The sequence below is a fragment of the Lissotriton vulgaris genome, chromosome 10 (assembly GCF_964263255.1).
Source record: "Lissotriton vulgaris chromosome 10, aLisVul1.2, whole genome shotgun sequence".
NCBI lineage: Eukaryota > Metazoa > Chordata > Amphibia > Caudata > Salamandridae > Lissotriton > Lissotriton vulgaris.
Window position 1 is genome coordinate 151,765,941 of NC_141698.1, and position 18,879 is coordinate 151,784,819.

Sequence of the window (18,879 nt, forward strand, 5' to 3'; positions counted from 1 at the left end):
TTTTTCCGACGTTTGGTGAGGGTCTTGATGTAGTCCTGCGCGGCCTGGACCGTCGTGAGAACCACCGGCTTGCCATCCGTTAGGATCTTAAGTTTTGCTGGGTACAGCATCGCGTAACCAATGTCTAGTTCCCGTAGTTTCTTCTTCACTGGAGCAAACTCCTTCCTTGCCTGCTGTACCGCCATGGTGTGGTCTGGGTAGAACTCCAGCGAGTTGCCCTGGTGGGTGATGGCGCCTTTTTCCCTCGCCATTCGAAGTACGGCATCCCTGTCCCTGTAGTTGAGCACTCGGGCGATGATTATCTGAGGCGTAGCCCCCGGTTTTGGAGTGGGGGCCAGGGAACGATGTGCCCGTTCGACCAGGAAGACGTCAGAGAAGCTTTCAGCCCCGAAGATATCCTTCAGCATGTTCTCCACGTACGTCTCCATCCTGCCTGTGTTGGTGGATTCCGGCAGGCCCGAGATGCGTACGTTGTTGCGGCGGGACCTCGCTTCCTGGTCCTCCACCTTCGCCTTCAGGGTTTCCACGGTTTTTTCAATGGCGCTGTGTGTTTTCGCTATGGATCTGGAGTGGTCCTCCACCGAGGAGATCCTCTGCTCCGCCTCCACCAGCCGCTCGCCGTGATTTTCCAGCTTGTGCGACAGCGAGTCCACCCTTGCCACAACGCTGTCCATTTTGTTGTTCATGTCGTGCAAGCTCTGCTGGATGGCCCTCAGTACTGCCTCCATGCCGGCGCCGTCTCCCAGGGCCTGGTCTCCGTCAGTGTCCAGAGCAGCTCCCGTTTTCGCCGTTTGCTTTTTCGCCTCGAAAGGCAGTTTCGTTTGTTGTCTATCGGGCTTCCCCATGGCGCCCGCGGGTGCGGCTGGGCTAGCGACTGTCGGGCTCGTTGGGGCTGCTGGTTTGGTCGTTGTCCGTGTGCGTCGCGATTGCGCTCTGGCCACCCCCTGCGTTGGGGATCTATTCATTGGAATGGCCACTTAGCCACATACTGGCCCAGGGCAGCGTCCGGTGACACGCAGGCGTGTCTCGTGATGGTGGATATGTTTAGGGGACTGCAGTGCGCTTCATGCAACAGCCTGACCGTGTGAGGCGGTCCCGTTAGTGCCGGCGGTTCTGGTTCGCGCCTACTGGTGCGGCGCGTTGTAGCGTTGGGAAGCCTCGCACCACCACACCTCTGCCGGCGAGCCCCCTGCCGCCTATCTCCTTTGCTCGCCCCCTTAGCCGCGCTGTGTAGCTTTCCGGTACCTGTTTACTTGCTGGCGCCGTAGAACGGGGGGCCGGCAGTGCCTGGGGCAGAGTCACCAATCTTGCGTGTCACCGCCGCCGCCATTTTGGTTGCCGTGGAACGCACAGTGCATATTAAAAGATCTGTCCAGTGCACATTCATATCGAAACTGATTTACCCCTGTTCCCGTTTCTCACCGACTGTGCGCCGGGATGGGGAGAGTCCTGTGGTCCTCCGAGGGCGACAGCGCTCGGTTTCAGCTGTGATCGCCGCGACCGCGCGCCGCCATCTTGATCAGCCTACCAGCGCCGGGAGGATTTTCGCCGATTTCTTCGTCGTGCTGCATATTTACTGGCCGGCGTCAATCCATTACTGAGCCGGATCACTTAAGCATCCATTCCGCTGTTTTTCACGGAGAGCAGGATGAAATTGGGGCCAAGGGGTCCGTGAAAACGCACTCGTCCGGCGGAGCTGACTTAGCAGTCAGCCATCCCGCAGTGCGCCCTCTAGCGCCCCTCTTACTTCTCTCTTCTTGATTTCTTTTATCTCTCTCTTCTACTATGGCTAGTGTTCAGAATCTTAAAGTTGTGTCATTAAATGTTAAAGGTTTGCGCCATCCAGTTAAGCGTACAAAAATTCTAGATTATTTAGGTAGTTGTAAAGCTGATATTTGTTTTATTCAAGAAACTCATATAGATGACCAAATTTTGGATTATATCGAAAAATAAATGGGTTGATGCGATTGTCTCATCTCCTGCCAATGATAATAAAAATGGTGTGGCTATTCTTTTTGCAAAAAAATGACACTGTCAGCTTTGAAGCAAAAATGTGGATGATGATGAAAGATATATATTCGCTAAAATTAAAGTCCATGATTAATTTTCATTTTTACTAAAAGTTTATGGTCCTACTGGAGACGATCCACTTTTCTGGTCCAACCTTACTACAGAAGTCATAAAAGTTGGAAATGTTCCGTTGATTGCTGGAGGTGATTTTAATGTCATTGCTGACCCCTTATTAGTTAGACTTTCTCTTACTAAATTTCACCCTTCTAAAGTATTTTTCGCTTTCAAAGCCTTTATTCAAACCACTAAATTAGTTGATATATGGAGATTACTTATTCCAACAGAAAATTTTTTTACTTTTTTTTCCAATCCTCATAACTCCCATTCTCGCATTGATTGCTTTTTAATTTCCAGACAATTAATTAACTCAGTAAAAGATCCTCAAATTGGTACCATTGATGTCTCTGACCATGCTTTGATTTCCTTGGTTTTGGCTAAACATTATCCTAGCGCTTTGGCAGACTGTAAACTATTTTTACTTGCTGTGCATACCGTTGTGTTTGTACTGGCTGCTCTTTGTCTGTGATCACATTGGCTGTGTGTAACCCTGTCTCCGCGCTGTTGTTATTGCTGCGGCCATTTCCCTGTTTGACCCGAGCCCTCCCTCGACCTCGCTCACGCCTCCCAGCGGCCCCTCCCACCCACGAGAGCTACGGGCCGTCCTCACCCTCACAGAGAGCTGTGACCATCTTGCCTACAACGTGAGTGGTCGCTCCCTTCGCCTCCTCCCTCAGGCTCCAACTGTGGTATCGTAGCGCTGACCTCCGCATCTGGCTCCCAGCTAGCACGCTCGTTTGTTTATTAATCTCATAGCGCTTTGGCTGAGTATAGCGCTGACTTCTGTATCTGCCTTTCTGCTAGCGCGCACGTTTGGTTAAACATTATCCTAGCGCTTTGGCAGACTGTAAACTGTTTTTACTTGCTGTGCATACCGTTGTGTTTGTACTGGCTGCTCTTTGTCTGTGATCACATTGGCTGTGTGTAACCCTGTCTCCGCGCTGTTGTTATTGCTGCGGCCATTTCCCTGTTTGACCCGAGCCCTCCCTCGACCTCGCTCACGCCTCCCAGCGGCCCCTCCCACGCTCCGCCCCCTCCACCACCCATTTATGGCCAATGCCCCCACGCGCAGCGTCCACGCCGAAGGTGCGCCAAAGGTAAGCCCGTCTACGCCCGTCCGCGCCTGGCCCGCTCCCAGCGCCAGACCCCCTGCCCCTCGCGCTCCCCAGCCCTCCCGCATTACCTATGATGCCGCCACCATCCTAGCCCTTGACCCCGGTCGCGCCCCCAACTGCGTCCAAGCCGCTCCTGGACACTCCCATGGACCTTTCTCCTGCTACTCCTGCAAATTCAGCGGCACCGACAACATCTCCGCTACGACCACACCACAGAGTCCCGACCCCAACCACCTACAATGCATCCTTCTCAACACCCGATCGGTGCACAGGCACGCCATTGACCTATGGAACCTACTAGACACCATCTCTCCAGACGTCGCCTTCCTTACGGAAACATGGATGAATGCTTCCTCCGCACCAGACATCACCATTGCCATCCCTGAAGACTATAAGATCACCCGCAAAGACCGTACCAGCCACACAGGAGGAGGAATCGCTATCGTCCATAAGAAATCTATCCGCATCTCAACCAGCTCTGACGCCAACCTCGCCAACTCCGAACACCTTCACTTCCAGATCCACATCGACCCCAAGACCACACTCGGAGGCACCCTCCTCTACAGACCACCAGGACCCGCGCAAAATTCAGTGAAGACATCACAGACTTCATCTCTCCACACGCGCTCCCCTCCAAAGACTATATTCTTCTGGGAGACCTCAACTTTCACCTTGAAAAGATAAACGACCACAACACCGCCACCCTCGTGGACAACCTCGCCAACCTCGGACTTAAACAACTAGTCACCTCCCCCACCCACATCGCAGGTCACACACTCGACCCTATCTTCACCTCCAGCAAACATGTCTCCTTCAGCCACACTACGGATCTCCTATGGACCGACCACAGCTGCGTTCACTTCACCTACAACAAGCCGAAACCCATCAACCACTCCCAACCTACCCTGCAAAGAAACTGGAACAAAATCACCACGGACCAAATCTCCGCATCGCTCCTTCGAAACTCCCCAGCCCTCTCTTCTAACGCCAACGAAGCCACCGCCAACCTCACCCTATGGTTATCCAACACCGCCGACACCTTAGCTCCACTGAAAAAACGTCAAAGTAAACCTGGCAGCAAGAAAGCCTCATGGTTCAACGATGATCTCAAGAAGTCCAAGAAACTCTGCCGCTCCCTTGAAAAGGCCTGGAAAAAAGACCCAACCACCAGCACCAAGGACGCCTTCAAAAGCGCCACCCGCACTCACCACCAACTGATCCGAAAAGCCAAGAAAACAGCATTCAAGGATCGACTTGACAACAACGCCCACAACAGCAAGGAACTCTTCAACATCGTCAAGGAATTTTCCAATCCCTCGGCCAACTCCAACGACATCACCCCCTCTCAAACCCTCTGCGACTCCCTTGCCTCTTTTTTCCACAACAAGATTGCAGACATCCACAACAGCTTCGACAACCAACCCACCCTACCATCTGCTGACCATCTTCCCCCCATGAACACCCTTAACGCCTGGAACCCAATCTCCACTGAGGACACCATCCGCCTGATGAATTCCATCCACTCAGGATCCCCCACAGACCCATGCCCTCACCACATCTTCAACAAAGCAGACTCCGTCATAGCACCGCACCTCCGTGACGTCATCAACTGCTCCTTCAACTCTGCTACCTTCCCAGAAGACTGGAAACACGCTGAACTCACCGCCCTTCTGAAAAAACCAACAGCGGACCCCACCGAACTCAAAAATTACCGCCCCATCTCGCTTCTTCCATTCCCGGCCAAAGTCATTGAGAAAGCCGTCAACAACCAGCTCGCCGCCTTCCTCGAAGCCAACAAATCCCTCGACCCCTCACAATCTGGCTTCCGAGCAAAACACAGCACTGAGACCGCCCTCATCGCAGCAACAGACGACATTCGAACTCTACTGGACAATGGAGACACAGTCGCCCTCATCCTCCTCGACCTCTCTGCAGCATTCGATACAGTCTGCCACAGCACCCTTCTACAACGCCTCAATAACATCGGAATCCAAGGAGAAGCACTTGAATGGATCACATCGTTCCTCACCGGAAGAACCCAGAGAGTCCGCCTTCCTCCATTCAAGTCCGAGGCCTCTGAAGTCATCTGCGGCGTACCTCAAGGATCCTCACTCAGTCCCACCCTCTTCAACGTATACATGAGCCCCCTCGCGGCTATCGCACGCCAACACAACCTCAACATCATCTCTTACGCGGACGACACTCAACTGATCCTTTCTCTCACCAATGACCCCAGCACCGCCAAAACTAACCTACACGAAGGAATGAAAGAAGTTGCCGAATGGATGAAACAAAGCCGTCTGAAACTGAACTCAGACAAAACAGAAGTCCTCATCTTAGGCACATCCCCCTCTGCTTGGGACGACTCCTGGTGGCCGGAAGCCCTCGGAAAAGCACCCATCCCGACAGACCACGCAAGGAACCTTGGCGTCATCCTGGATTCTTCACTCTCAATGAGCAAACAAGTCAGCACCGTATCCTCTTCCTGCTTCAACATTCTTTGCATGCTCAGAAAAACATTTCGCTGGATCCCCTCCGAAACAAGGAAAACAGTCACCCACGCCCTGGTCACGAGCCGACTGGACTACGGAAACACCCTCTACGCAGGTACCACCGCTAAACTCCAGAAGAAACTCCAACGAATCCAAAACGCCTCAGCCAGGCTCATATTAGACATCCCACGCAACGAACACATCTCTGGTCACCTTAAAGACCTCCACTGGCTACCCGTCAATAAGAGGATCACTTTCCGACTGCTCACCCACGCACACAAATCACTCTACGACATCGGACCAGATTGCCTCAACTCTCGACTGTCCTTCTACACCCCCTCCCGCCAACTACGTTCTTCCAACCAAGCTCTCGCCACTGTACCTCGCATCAACAAGACCACCATGGGAGGCAGATCCTTTTCATACCTGGCTGCTAAAACATGGAACTCACTCCCCGCTTACCTTCGCCTCACCCAGAACCACCTAGCGTTCAGAAAGCAGCTTAAAACGTGGATATTTGACAAATAATCCTCCTCCCCTTCCTAAGCGCCTTGAAACCCTCTGGGTATGTAGTGCGCTATACAAATGTTATGACTTGACTTGACTTGACTTCTAGATGGCGAATGAACACTGATGTAGTTTTAAATGAAAAGAAAAAACCAAAACATTTAACGGCCATTTTTTATTGAATCCAGAAGGTCCTACCTCTATGAATAACAGATGGGGTGCGTTTAAAGCTTATATTAGGGGAGTAATGATCTCTATTATGGCGCATGAGAACAAAACCTTTAATGCACACATTAAAGATTTACAAAAACAAATTGTGAAAACTGAACGACTTTTCACTACCTCCAATGATCCTCATTATAAGTTTACACTCCAAAAATTACGGTATGAATTTAACTCTATTCTCAGTAAAACAACAGGTATTCAAATTTCCAATGCTAAAGTTAGATTTAGTTTTAATGCCAATAGATCTGGTAGTCTCCTGGCTAATTATTCTACTCATTAAAAAGGACAAAACTCAAATTAATTTAAATTAATGGCCCTAATGGTAAAATTGCTTGTTCTCATAATGATATTGTTAATGAATTTTTGGATTTCTATTCCAAATCATATAATAAGCCTGATTTTCATGATGAACCCTTGATTGATTCCTTTTTAGCTTCTTGTGGTTTACCCAAGATTTTGCAATCTGATAAAAATGGACTTGATACTCCCATCACTAAAGAAGAAATTGTATTAGCCATAAAGTCCCTTAAAAAGAATAAATCTCCTGGGCCTGATGGGATACCTGCAGAATTTGATAAGGAAATTCAGTCACCTCTTTTATCTTTTTTTTCTATTTCAACTTTTTGAATTTTTTGGATCTGCAGGATCTACCTCTGGTTTATTTACAGAAGCTTTAATTATTTTAATCCCAAAACCAGATAAAGACCTCACTCTTGTGTCTAATTATCGTCCCATATCTTTAATAAATCAAGATTGTAAATTATATGCAAAAATACTTGCTACTAGATTAGGCCCTATTTTAGATTCAATTATACACCCTGATCAATCTGGTTTTATGAAAAATAGATTCTCTGCAAACAATACCAGAACTCTGCTACATAATATTGAACAAAGTTCTACCTTAACGCTTCCCTCTGGTATTTTAGCCTTAGATGCTGAAAAAGCTTTTGATAAGATTTATTGGCAATTTTTATTTCATACGTTGTCATCTTTTAATTTTGGAGAGTCTTTTATACGTATGATCTCAGCTCTATATTTTGCCCCTACTGCTCGTTTATATATTAATGGACACATTTTGCATCAATTTCCTCTTTTTAGAGGTACGAGGCAAGTTTGTCCCCTTTCTCCACTTTTGTTTGATTGGCATCGAACATTTCCTTTCTGCAATTAGAAAATGTGATGATATTATGGGAATCCCTATAAAAGACGTTCTTGTTAAATCCCTTGCTCATGCGGCTGATGTGCTTTTATTTATTAGTGACCCTATGTCCTCGTTCCCACCTTTAATTAATATCATAGCAAAATATTCTACAGTTTCTGGTTACACTTTAAATACTAACAACACTGAATTTTTCCCTTTAAATATATATTGTACTCCCGATATGCTTCCTATGAATGGTATCATTTGGCAAAAAAGTTAATTAAAATATCTTGGGATTATATTTTCTTCATCTATAAAATCAACATCTACTTTAAATTGTGATTTTATACTTAATTCTATTAAAGACAAAATGTCTAAATGGTCGTCACTACATCTTTCATGGTGGGGTAGATTGGATTCTATCAAAATGACTATAGCACCTAACATTTTTTATACCCTTGCTATGCTTCCAGTTCAATTCCCATTAAAGTTCTACAAGGATGTTGATAAATCTTTGTCTAAGTTTTTATGGAACAACAAATCTCCTCGTATTAGTTACAAAAAATTAAAAATTCCCAAACGTAATGCTGGTTTTAGTATCCCTGACTTTTTTCTATATCATAAAGCCTTTATATTAAAACAGAGTTCATTATGGATTAATCATTCTTTTTTTAACTAACCCACCTGCTTGGTTATCTATTGAGAAATCATTAGTAAACCCTCACCCCCTTCCTTCTCCAATAACCATGTCTAATACTGCATCATTTTTTCATAAATCAGTTCTTATTAGTGCTAGATACCCCCAGGAGTGATAATCTGTGCTATACAAATACCATGTGATTGATTGATTGACTACAACACTCCACGCATCTTTACTCCACTCCATACCACTTTACTCCACTCCATGACAGTCTACTCCACTCTGCGCCACTCTACTTTATGCTACTCCACTCCACTTTACGCTACTCCACTCTACTTTACGCAACTCCAATCCGATCTATGTGCCTCCCCTCTGCGCCACTCCACTGTACTCCACTCCACTCTGCATGCCTCCCCACTGCGCCAACCTATTCCCTCCAAGACACTCTACTCTATCCCACTCCACTCTACTTCACTCTGTGCCACTTCACTCTACGACAATCTATGGCACTCCAACACAATCTACTCCACTCTACGCCCGTCTACTGTTCTCTAGTCTCATCTACTCTGTGCCACCCATCTTCACTCTATGCCCCTCCACTCTACAGCACTCGACTCAATGCCACTCTATGCCGCACCACTCCACTTACGCCACTCTATGCCACTCCCTTCATGCCCTCCCACTCTGCTCTAATACACGCTAGTCTACTCTACTTCTCTACTCCAGTTTACCACAGTCTGTGCCACTTCACAACACTATTCCACTCCAGTATACAGTACTACTCCACTCTACGGCACTCCACTCCTCTTTACTCTACTCCACTCTACTCCACGCCACTTTGACACTCTACTCCACTCCAACACTCCACTTCGACAATCCACAACACTCCATTACTTTACTCTACACCACTACACTCGATGCCACTCTACTTCACTGTACTCAACTCCCTCTACTCCACTCTATGACACTCTGTTCCACTTCACCCTACAACACTCTACTCCACTCTGCACCCCTCCACTGTACGCCCTTTCACTCTGTGACAATCTACACAACACTTTACACCACTCTATGCCACTCCACTATAAGCCACTAACATTTAGCCAGCCTGAACAGCGGTCACGCTGGTGTACAACATGGCTAAAGTAAATTGGCAAAGCCAATAGTGCTTGCTTAGGCCAGACCTAATGGCTTTGCCAATACTTGTTTGTTATGTAGTGCATAGGTCAGCAAAGAAATCTCCTGTCTTGAAATATTTACACTTGCAGCTATATTGTACAGACAGAAGACTTTTGTGCAGCAGTTCATATATTTTTCCTTTTCTTTCTGGCGGTTGAGTAGTCCCTAATCCCAGGGGACACTCCAAACACTAACTACAAACAATATTGGTGTACCATAGGCCACAGAATACCCGAAATTGGTCTTCCCATGCATTTGTCTCAAGGGGGTAGACCATACCCCAAGACCCGGCCGTTGACTGTCTATTTGCAGTTTGGGGCAGGCAGTAGCTGCACCCAGGGTTGCAGCTGATTTGCCTCCCCCTTATGAATAACTCCCAGTGACCTATGGTAAAAGGGCTGCTCTGTGTTAATTATGTTGTAAAGTTGGAAACGTTATCTGGAATGCTTTGGCAATAGTTATTATGAACCTGGGAGTGAGCAATGACTTAAGAATAAATGCTGACAGTTTTTTTGCGTCTACCATTAAAGTAGGGCCATGAACATTCCTTTCCATGAAAGATAGATGAGAGATGCTACCTTAGAGAAATAACAGGGACATCCCAGCCCCCAACTTGTTCTTCCCCTCCACTCCTTTACTGTTGTGATTAGTCAGGAGGTAATGCAGAAGGTTTTCCACCAAAGTTGGCAGCTGGAGGATGTATCTCCCTTAGACATCAGGGTTCATAGTGCATTCTAAGGCAGTATTGATCTTCCCACCAGTCTTACTGAGTATGGAATATCCTTTTAACCTGGAAATCGCTGGCAGTCATTGACGGTGGGCTGTGGTCAAACTTCCTGGGACTGAATATATAAGCTACATACCCCTCCATCTGAGGGCTGGTCCACTCAACGGAAATGTGTTTGGACCCTGCTGCAGTGCTTGCTGAAATTAGACTTGCTTATCAATGATTTCTACACATCTAGGGTTAGGCCTGATGTTCTACAGACCTGTCTTAAAATCTTTGAACGTGCCTACATGGAAGCCTCAAGAAGTGGGTGATGAGGACACCAAGCACGCCCATCTATATGGCTGTCATGTGAGCTAAGTGGTGACTCTGCCTGGCAAGCTGACAATTGCTTTGTTGTTAACTGCCCTCCCCACCCATCCGGTCTTGCCATCATCCACTACCCTACATCCAGCATGAGAAGAGGTTTATCACCACTCAGCTGCTTAAGTGTGGCTGAATTGCACATTCGCCTGCTTTAGCAGTTGGAAGTGATTTAGCATCATCAGTGTTTGCATTTTTTTGGATGGACCCACAACCCAGCTACCCCTTAGTGTCAACCCCCATCTGCCACACATCTGTTCCAGTTTCTGTGCCTACCAGAAATGTGATTTCTGACCTAGTTTTGCTGGTACTCTTGGCGCATAAGAGATTTTAACGTTCCCATGAACCTTAAACCCAAAGAGGCAAAACAGATTTTTGAATCAAATATTTATTTTCACACACATTATTACTCTTGGTTTTACTGCTTTCAAATCGGGGTTTCTTCCCTCTCCCTGGTTATATAATTGTACTGTGCATCTATGCTATTTTCATGTATGATCACCTAGCGATCATAAACAGGGCATTAAGAACTACTTTTTTGGCAGGAGCAACGCAATCCTCCGTAATTGCAAACAATTACAAACAGCACTTTGTTGGCGGGGTAAGGATTGCATACATTGATGTGTTGTGTGAGCGAAGTGTCGCTGTTCTAATCTTTTTTGTGAAATTTTCGTTGCAGTATATGTGTGTGTGATTCCCATTGTTTGTTTAGTTTTCTATTTTTACTGTACATTAATTTATATACCCGATCGATTTATTAAATTGTTCTGTTTTATACCAAGTAACACCCAGACTTGATTTTATGCCTTTACTCTACACCTGGAAGCTGTCTATTCTGTTATGGTCTCAACTTTGAGGCCACCTCCTCAGTTCTAAGTCTAAATTTGTCAACCAAACTACTATACAGTGTCATGGAAGCTTGAAATGCCACTTATCCACAACAGACCAATTGCTTACTGTCCTGGTTGGTAGGACACACTGATGATAATTCCGTATTTCGGACTGCTTGCCGCATCAAGGACTAGGGAAAAAGCTTGCCGAAGCTGAAGAAGAACAACATCATTTTTTGCATATATGTAACGGGTACCTTTACTACTTCATCTTCAAAATATAGCTTCATGAAGTAGTAACAGAGCGTGGATACTTGACTTCAGTAGCACAAATCAGTATTAACGTGAAGGACAATTGCAGTGCCCTTAGCTGCTGGTGTGACAATGAGTTATCAAGTCTTAGTTCACTTAACACGAACCGTTTCACATGGACACATTGTAGAAGAGTGTGTCTAGACTATAATTTCCAATTGATGGAGTCCTATCTGAAAGCAGTTAATTAAAAAATGCAATATTCACTTCGAAAGGAATGACAAGGGAATCTTGCATCAGTATCTTTATAGGTATACATACACATAGTATCAAAAAAGTGCAGGCCACTCCTCACCTTCAAAGATCTGTAATTGTTTGTATGGAATCTAAGGTGGGCGTGATTTTCTTTCAGTTTTTAATAATTCTATAGCTGCATTGTGTGTACAATTGCACACTCTCCAGTGCAAAATGCATTTGAAATGATAGGCTTAAGGAATAAGAGCATTCTTCTAAACAGGTTAGAGTCTGGGATAAAAAAAAGAGTTTCTGAACTGTATTAAGACCAAATGTGCCATTCCTCCTTATTTTGGACACTACTGGCCATGTCATTATGGCCTTTACTCACGATGTGCATTGGCACCCAATTAAAAAGCCTCTTGAGATATTTTGTCTCCAGTTTTCATATTGGTATATAATGGTGACTAACACTTGTCTTTGACTAAGACTCTGTCTTCATTGTATCTTATTGGACATGTGTTAAACTGAAATGATACTTCATTTGCACTTTTACAATTTTTGACTGCACTTTTCACTGTGCCCTGCTACCTACCCCTTGCCCCTCCAAAATAATTGTTAAGCGGACTGTCAAGACTCCAAGCCCTCACCTATTACAAACCAAGTAAACCTGGTTCACAGTCACTGTGCTCACTTTGAGGACTACCTATGCAATGCGTAATTTATAAGGAATGAGTGCCGGTACCCAAAACTCTGTTCAGAAGCCTGCGGCTGACACTATTAAGTGTCAGTACGCAGAATGCCAAGGCTGTACAGTCTTAAATCCACCGCATGCCTCCCTAATTCACTACCAAACCCACCCTGCCCTTTACCTTACTCTTGCAGGTCCATAATTTCTCTGTGTGATGGTTTTCCTGTCGTTCTTTCCCCTTTCTGTGTTTCCCCTGTCTTGCTTTCTGGAAGTACCTGGCGAGGAATAAGTGCTGATGTCCAAAATGAGTTCTAATTGGCCCCACAGCTCAAATTAAGCACTTTTTACTGTCTGGTACGGTTAAGTAATTTGAGATGATAAGAGGAATGGTGCTATCCAAATAGATTAGCAATACATCTTCTGTCGCACTCTGTAGCTTTTGGTCGTATTATACACAGAACTAAAATATGTGCTGAATTTCCTTATATCTGTATTTGTATGTGAAGGGACACCTCCTATTAATAAAGCATAGGTTTGGACCATGGTTTTGAGGAGATCATATTTTATTCTCTGACCTTTGAGTGACTCTCAGCTTCTTAACAACCTCCCACTGTGCTGAAACAGCCATTTGAAGGGGTTGGTGAGAGACTTTGTGAAGAGATGCTTAGACTGTTGTAACATATTTAAGAAATTCATGGACAGGTTACAAAGGCTCAAATTCGTAGGGGCTGAATGTCCCTGATCTCCTGACTGTATCACATAAAACAAGTAGTGAAAGCTATCCATTGGCTCCCGCTAGATCTATGCAGGCTTGAAGTGATCAGTCTCGCAGTAGGTCAGTTGCAGAAGTGCTGTCCGACTAGATCAATGTGGACTGATTTGTAATGCCTGTATGGGTTGATTTGGTAATCTGGTTTCTTGGTGTTTAATGCACTACTACTTGAAGAGGGGGAGGGCAGAGCAGCAGTGCAGTGTCTGCTGATTGATGTAAAGTTGTTGATGCCTTGATGTAGTGAAGTGTGAAAGAAAAGGCAGATGCTCACAGCCCCTCACAAACGTACACACATTCGTTTTGTAAGAAAGTGGGATGTGAGTCCACCACAAGGGATAAGGCCACAAACTAATCAAGGCAAAACATGGTTTCAATAATTTATACCTGGGCTTCACCCCTTGTAACTATGTAACAGAGAAGGCATGCCTAACTTAGAAATATTTCTGAAGTAATTAATGGCAACAAAATAGTTTAAAAGGCGAAGCACTGCATAATAAAAATCCAACAACCAATTTCTAAAACTAGAGGACAATATAATGAGCAAACGAACACCAAAACAAAATATCATGAGAAACCGGACATATGAATGTTTAAAGATTTAAAGAAGAAAGTGCTAAGATAAAAGTGAATTGGCAGTTAGAAGTTACCCATGACCTAGGTGCGATTTGGGGCCAACTTCAATGGAGGGCAGGTCAGATACACCAAGCCGGTCCTCCTGACCCAAGATCTCACCTTCTGACTTAGTCTCTGAAATTGAAGTCAAAATCCTATAGCGTGGTAAGGTGCAGATAATATCTGATGAAGTCTTGTCAAAGTCAGGGAGCCAATAGATAACGTCTGGCTGAAGCCATTTGCTTCGTGGGAATAACTTCAAGCTTGAGAAATTCAAATTTTGCTGCTGCCGAAGTCCTTGTGTCGGGCGGATACTTTTCGCGGCTTCACCTGGTTAAGATTTCTTCTTTCAGTCATAGTCTTTGTTATGAAGCTCAAAGCGGAGCAAGCCTAAAGCTGTATCTGATGAAGTCAACTCAAAATTGGACACCTTTGCCAATAGGTTCCACTGACATTCCATAGGTTTTGGAAACCCAAAAATATTTTGTCAACTTTTCATACTTTCTGGAGCAGCTCCTACCGGTCCCTTCCCAGGCTTCTAGGACCTCAGGGACAAAATGTTTGGGCCCAGACTCACTCCAGCAGGGGCCACCAGCAGGTTCCAGCACAGCACCAGTTTCTGCTAGTCAGCTAGGCACTTTGGAGAAAAGGCCTCTTCAAGCCTGTTGTGTCCCTGTTGGCTCACTGCGGGTCACCCAACTGACCCTTGGATTCCTCTTCTAAGTCCTTGGTACAAGTGGGAGCAGACCCAACTCTTCATGTCTCCACATAGATTTCAAAGAGCAAGTCTAGGCTTCTTCTGTTCATCCACAAGTCCAGAGAGAGTTTTGATGAGCTATGGGTAAGGTGACTCTTTTGTAAGATGTACTAATCATTCAGTAGAGGTGACTTATGGACTCTCCTGAACTAGTGGAAAAAAGTTCTTATGGGCAACCCTCACCGCATTTGCAACACAGCCTGTTTGCCTTACTGCAAACTATACTACATTGCACTCTTCTGAGGTAAATCCAAGATGGCCCTCCTTTCTAGCCTTGCAGACTGCTGCTTTGTTTATAGAAATGAGCACTCCCTGCTCCTCAACTACAGCAAACTGCTTCTGGGACTGGGCCGGTGCCAACTGGCCACTGAAAGACAAGGAAACAAAACGCTTCCGTTCACAATCAACAGGCAAGCCTCACCCTAGCCCCTTGGAAGTTAACAAGGTTCCTGAACCTTCCCCAGCTGCCCTTCTTGAGCCCATAAGAGTCGCATACTTCGCACCCATATCTTCTTGCCGAAAGGCCTAAACCACTGTTTCTGCTCTAGGAGCAGTTTTCGCACCTAGTCAGGGTCCAGCTTCTGGCAGGCAAATGCTTATAACCCTACTGGAGTTTCAGGTAGATAAAATCTAGCTTTTTAAAATTCGCTTTTCATTAATAATTATTTGAAATCAAACTTTATCACCAAATTGGAGATTAATAAGCATTCAAAATAGTGTGTGAATTAATCCAGTAGTTCTCTCCAAACCAAAGACAACAGAGTGATGATTTTATGCTAAACTTGAGTTTTTGCTAATAGAACAGCCCCTCCCTTTTACAGTGAAAGTAGTTTTCATAGTGACAGTAGGCACATCATATTTTTATTTTGTTTCGGTCTCAAGATCTCAGCTTAGCTTTCCCACAGAAAAGCCAGCCATGTTGATTTTGCCAGTGCTTGTTATTAATTTTATGCACTATATTTTTTACTGAAACGGTACCAACAGTAGGTTTTGCAATGCTGAGTGTTTTCAGGAATAGAACAAAATTGCTGCAAGTTGCTAGACGATCTAAAACTTGGCAAACACACAAAAATGACGTTTTTAGGTTTCGCCTGGCGTCCACTGCGTAGCAGTGTTCGCGCAGGCGAAATCTTATGTTTTAGCAGTACGGGGCTTTGTCCCGCCTGTCTCTTCCATTGGCTAGCTCCATAAATGGAGGCTAGCCATTGGAAGAGAGATCTGTCCGTAATTGTCGGAGCAGATTCGGGGCGTTCCGGCGATTTTTTTTTTTTTCGCTCTCTGCCCCTTTAACAACGTCATTGCGGCGGTGGGCGGTGTTTTTTTTTTTTTTGGGGCAAGTCATGTTTTTGTCATTCCTTATGTGTCTGTGCCGGGATAATAACAATAATAATCCACATTTGTAAAGCGCACAATCACCCGTAAGGGTCTCTAGGCGCTGGGGGCCGTCGAGAAGATTAAGCAAGCTATTGCCCAGAGTCACATGGTGCTGGGCTAATCTGCCGCCGGCCCTGGGGATCGAACCGGGATGGACGTGTCCGCTCTCCCCCGCAGCCCCGCAACCCCCCCTGATGGTTTTTTAATGAGTCTATGGAGAGATTTGTAAAAGAAACAATTAGCCGAAGAGTAGGGGAGTGAAGCGCAGTACCTCTGAAGACAATACAAAATATTTTTCGGAAAAACTAAGATACAGCTGGCGCCCTATATCATCTTTTGGACGCTTTAATACATTTTGGATTCAGCGACTAGCTATATGGAAACTAACACAACAAAGTACATATTTATTATGTAGATTGGATTGGGTACGCGGCATTTTACACGAAGACCGTCCTATTTCCACGTCTCTAGTTAGGGCTCACTACGTGATACGTTCCCTCCGTCTAGGTGCGACGTCAGACGTTGCAGTAAAATGCGCTGCAAGGCTATTGTGTCGTCTTCTTACAGGCTGCGGAGGTTTGGAAGCTGACGAGCTGCCTGGACCTACTAGGTTATAAATAGAGCTCGAATCTTTTCTTGAATCCAGGATGCCGCGCGTCTACATTGGCAGATTAAGCTACCAGGTTCGGGAGAAGGACATCCAGCGCTTCTTCGGCAGCTATGGCAGGCTCCTGGAGGTAGACATGAAGAAAGGGTACGTTGAGGGTAATGAAAGGAGACCCAGCTGCAGATTTGCTACCTCTTCGTTTTATTGTATAGCCCCATAAGACGATCCTCGTGCCAGCCTTTGAATTTAAATCTCTTAAATAGAAATATTTAATCGGCGATAAGCTGCGTTGTGGGTGGCACGTTGCGTTCCTGGACAAGACTTCTTAACTGTTTTTCAATGTACGTGTCTTAATTTTACAGTACGCGCTGAGCTAGTTGAGTCTATTGCAAACAACAGGGTTGAACCCAAATAGTCAAAGGGACCTGGGCGATCAATTGTTATAGACAGAGGGGTCCCCAACTGGTATGGAGTAGGTAAGAAAACATAGAAATTCAAAGGTTTTTTTCAAAGAATCAAGAAAAAAGAAAATCGGAAATGTTTTTGAAATGCAGTGTTTTATTCACAGTGCATTCATATCATCATAGTAGAGTTTTTTTAAGAAACCAAAATAAATAGGTATTTATCATTTGTTCATGTGCCCAAAGAAAGAAAAGGAAAAAGGCGAGGTAGAGTTAATACAAAGGGGTTGTGACTCACTTTACATTCAATTGTGACATAAAGCATACATTTTAAATTCATGTATAAGTTATTCTTCAATGATCCCCATCAATCGGGGTCGCATGTAGTATACGTAAGTTTAGAACATTGTTATACACTCAAGCTCCTATTATGCTGTATAAATCACGCTGATGGTAGGAGTTGACAAAGGTAGATAGCAGTCTACGTTTCGACCCAAGGTTATGTAGGATGGTTGATCCTTACAGCGCGGGTCTTCATCAGGACATGTAGGGGAAGGGGGGGATGGGCAAACCTCCTGCCGTAAAGTACAGGTCAAAGCGTAACAGGGGTGGCCAAAAGTGTCTCCGGAATAATCTGATTTTCTGAAAGACGGCTGGGATAGTTCAACAGTCCGTATCCGTAGGCACAAGTCATGCCGGGTCCAAAGGGAGGTCTCGAGGTCGATGGCGTCTCCCATAACCAGGAAGTTGAGTCATCAAGTTTTACAGTTATGTTCATGTGCTTTAAAGGCGCTTTCCATAGTTGCATGGCGCAGAATGTTCCCCTCTAATGGTTTGGTCGGGCTGTGGATGAGCAGTAGCCGCCATCTTTGTTCTTGCTCGATCTAGGGATAGATCGCCACACTCTATATGCTGTGTTGCATTAATGTCTGGGCACGTTCTTGCCAGTGAACTAGACCTGCCAGTGTCTGCTATGTCTCCCTTGTGACTAAATTAACTATTAGCGCTGGCCTTCGTTATTCTGCATCTGGTGCATGTAGCATCTATTCCAGGGACTTTTTTTTCTCTGACTCTGCATAATAATGTTTCTACTTCTGAGGTTTCATTTAGCTATTTAAGGTATTCTGGGAGTTGTTTTCGTTTGAGTGGCAGGCCGGATACCAATGGTTTGTTCAAAATAGCCAAGCACTGGAAACATGGCTGTGTTTGCTTCCCTGCCCCCTGGCTCTTCTTGCTTCCCTCCCCCTGGCTCTTCTTGCTTCCCTGCCCCCTGGCTGTGCTTGCTTCCCTGCCCCCTGGCTGTGCTTGCTTCCCTGCCCCCTGGCTGTGCTTGCTTCCCTGCCCCCTGGCTCTTCTTGCTTCCCTGCCCCCTGGCTCTTCTTGCTTCCCTCCCCCTGGCTGTGCTTGCTTCCCTGCCCCCTGGCTGTGCTTGCTTCCCTGCCCCCTGGCTGTGCTTGCTTCCCTGCCCCCTGGCTGTGCTTGCTTCCCTGCCCCCTGGCTGTGCTTGCTTCCCTGCCCCCTCGCTGTGCTTGCTTCCCTGCCCCCTCGCTGTGCTTGCTCTCCTGAGTGTGTGTGTGTGGCTCTGGGTGGGTGTATGTGGCTCTGGGTGGGTGTGTGTGGCTCTGGGTGGGTGTGGGTGTGTGTGGCTCTGGGTGGGTGTGGGTGTGTGTGGCTCTGGGTGGGTGTGGGTGTGTGTGGCTCTGGGTGGGTGTGGGTGTGTGGGGTTCTGGGTGGGTGTGGGTGTGTGTGGCTCTGGGTGGGTGTGTGTGGCTCTGGGTGGGTGTGTGTGGCTCTGGGTGGGTGCGTGTGTGGCTCTGGGTGGGTGTGGGTGTGTGT

The 18,879-nt window shown here is 46.0% G+C and overlaps 1 protein-coding gene across 1 annotated transcript in view; it reads left to right on the forward strand.

Annotated features, from left to right (window-relative positions):
* BAIAP2L1 (BAR/IMD domain containing adaptor protein 2 like 1) overlaps window positions 1-18,879 on the forward strand; it is a 490,712-nt gene that overhangs the window by 105,367 nt on the left and 366,466 nt on the right. The gene's annotated exons all lie outside the window — the stretch shown is intronic.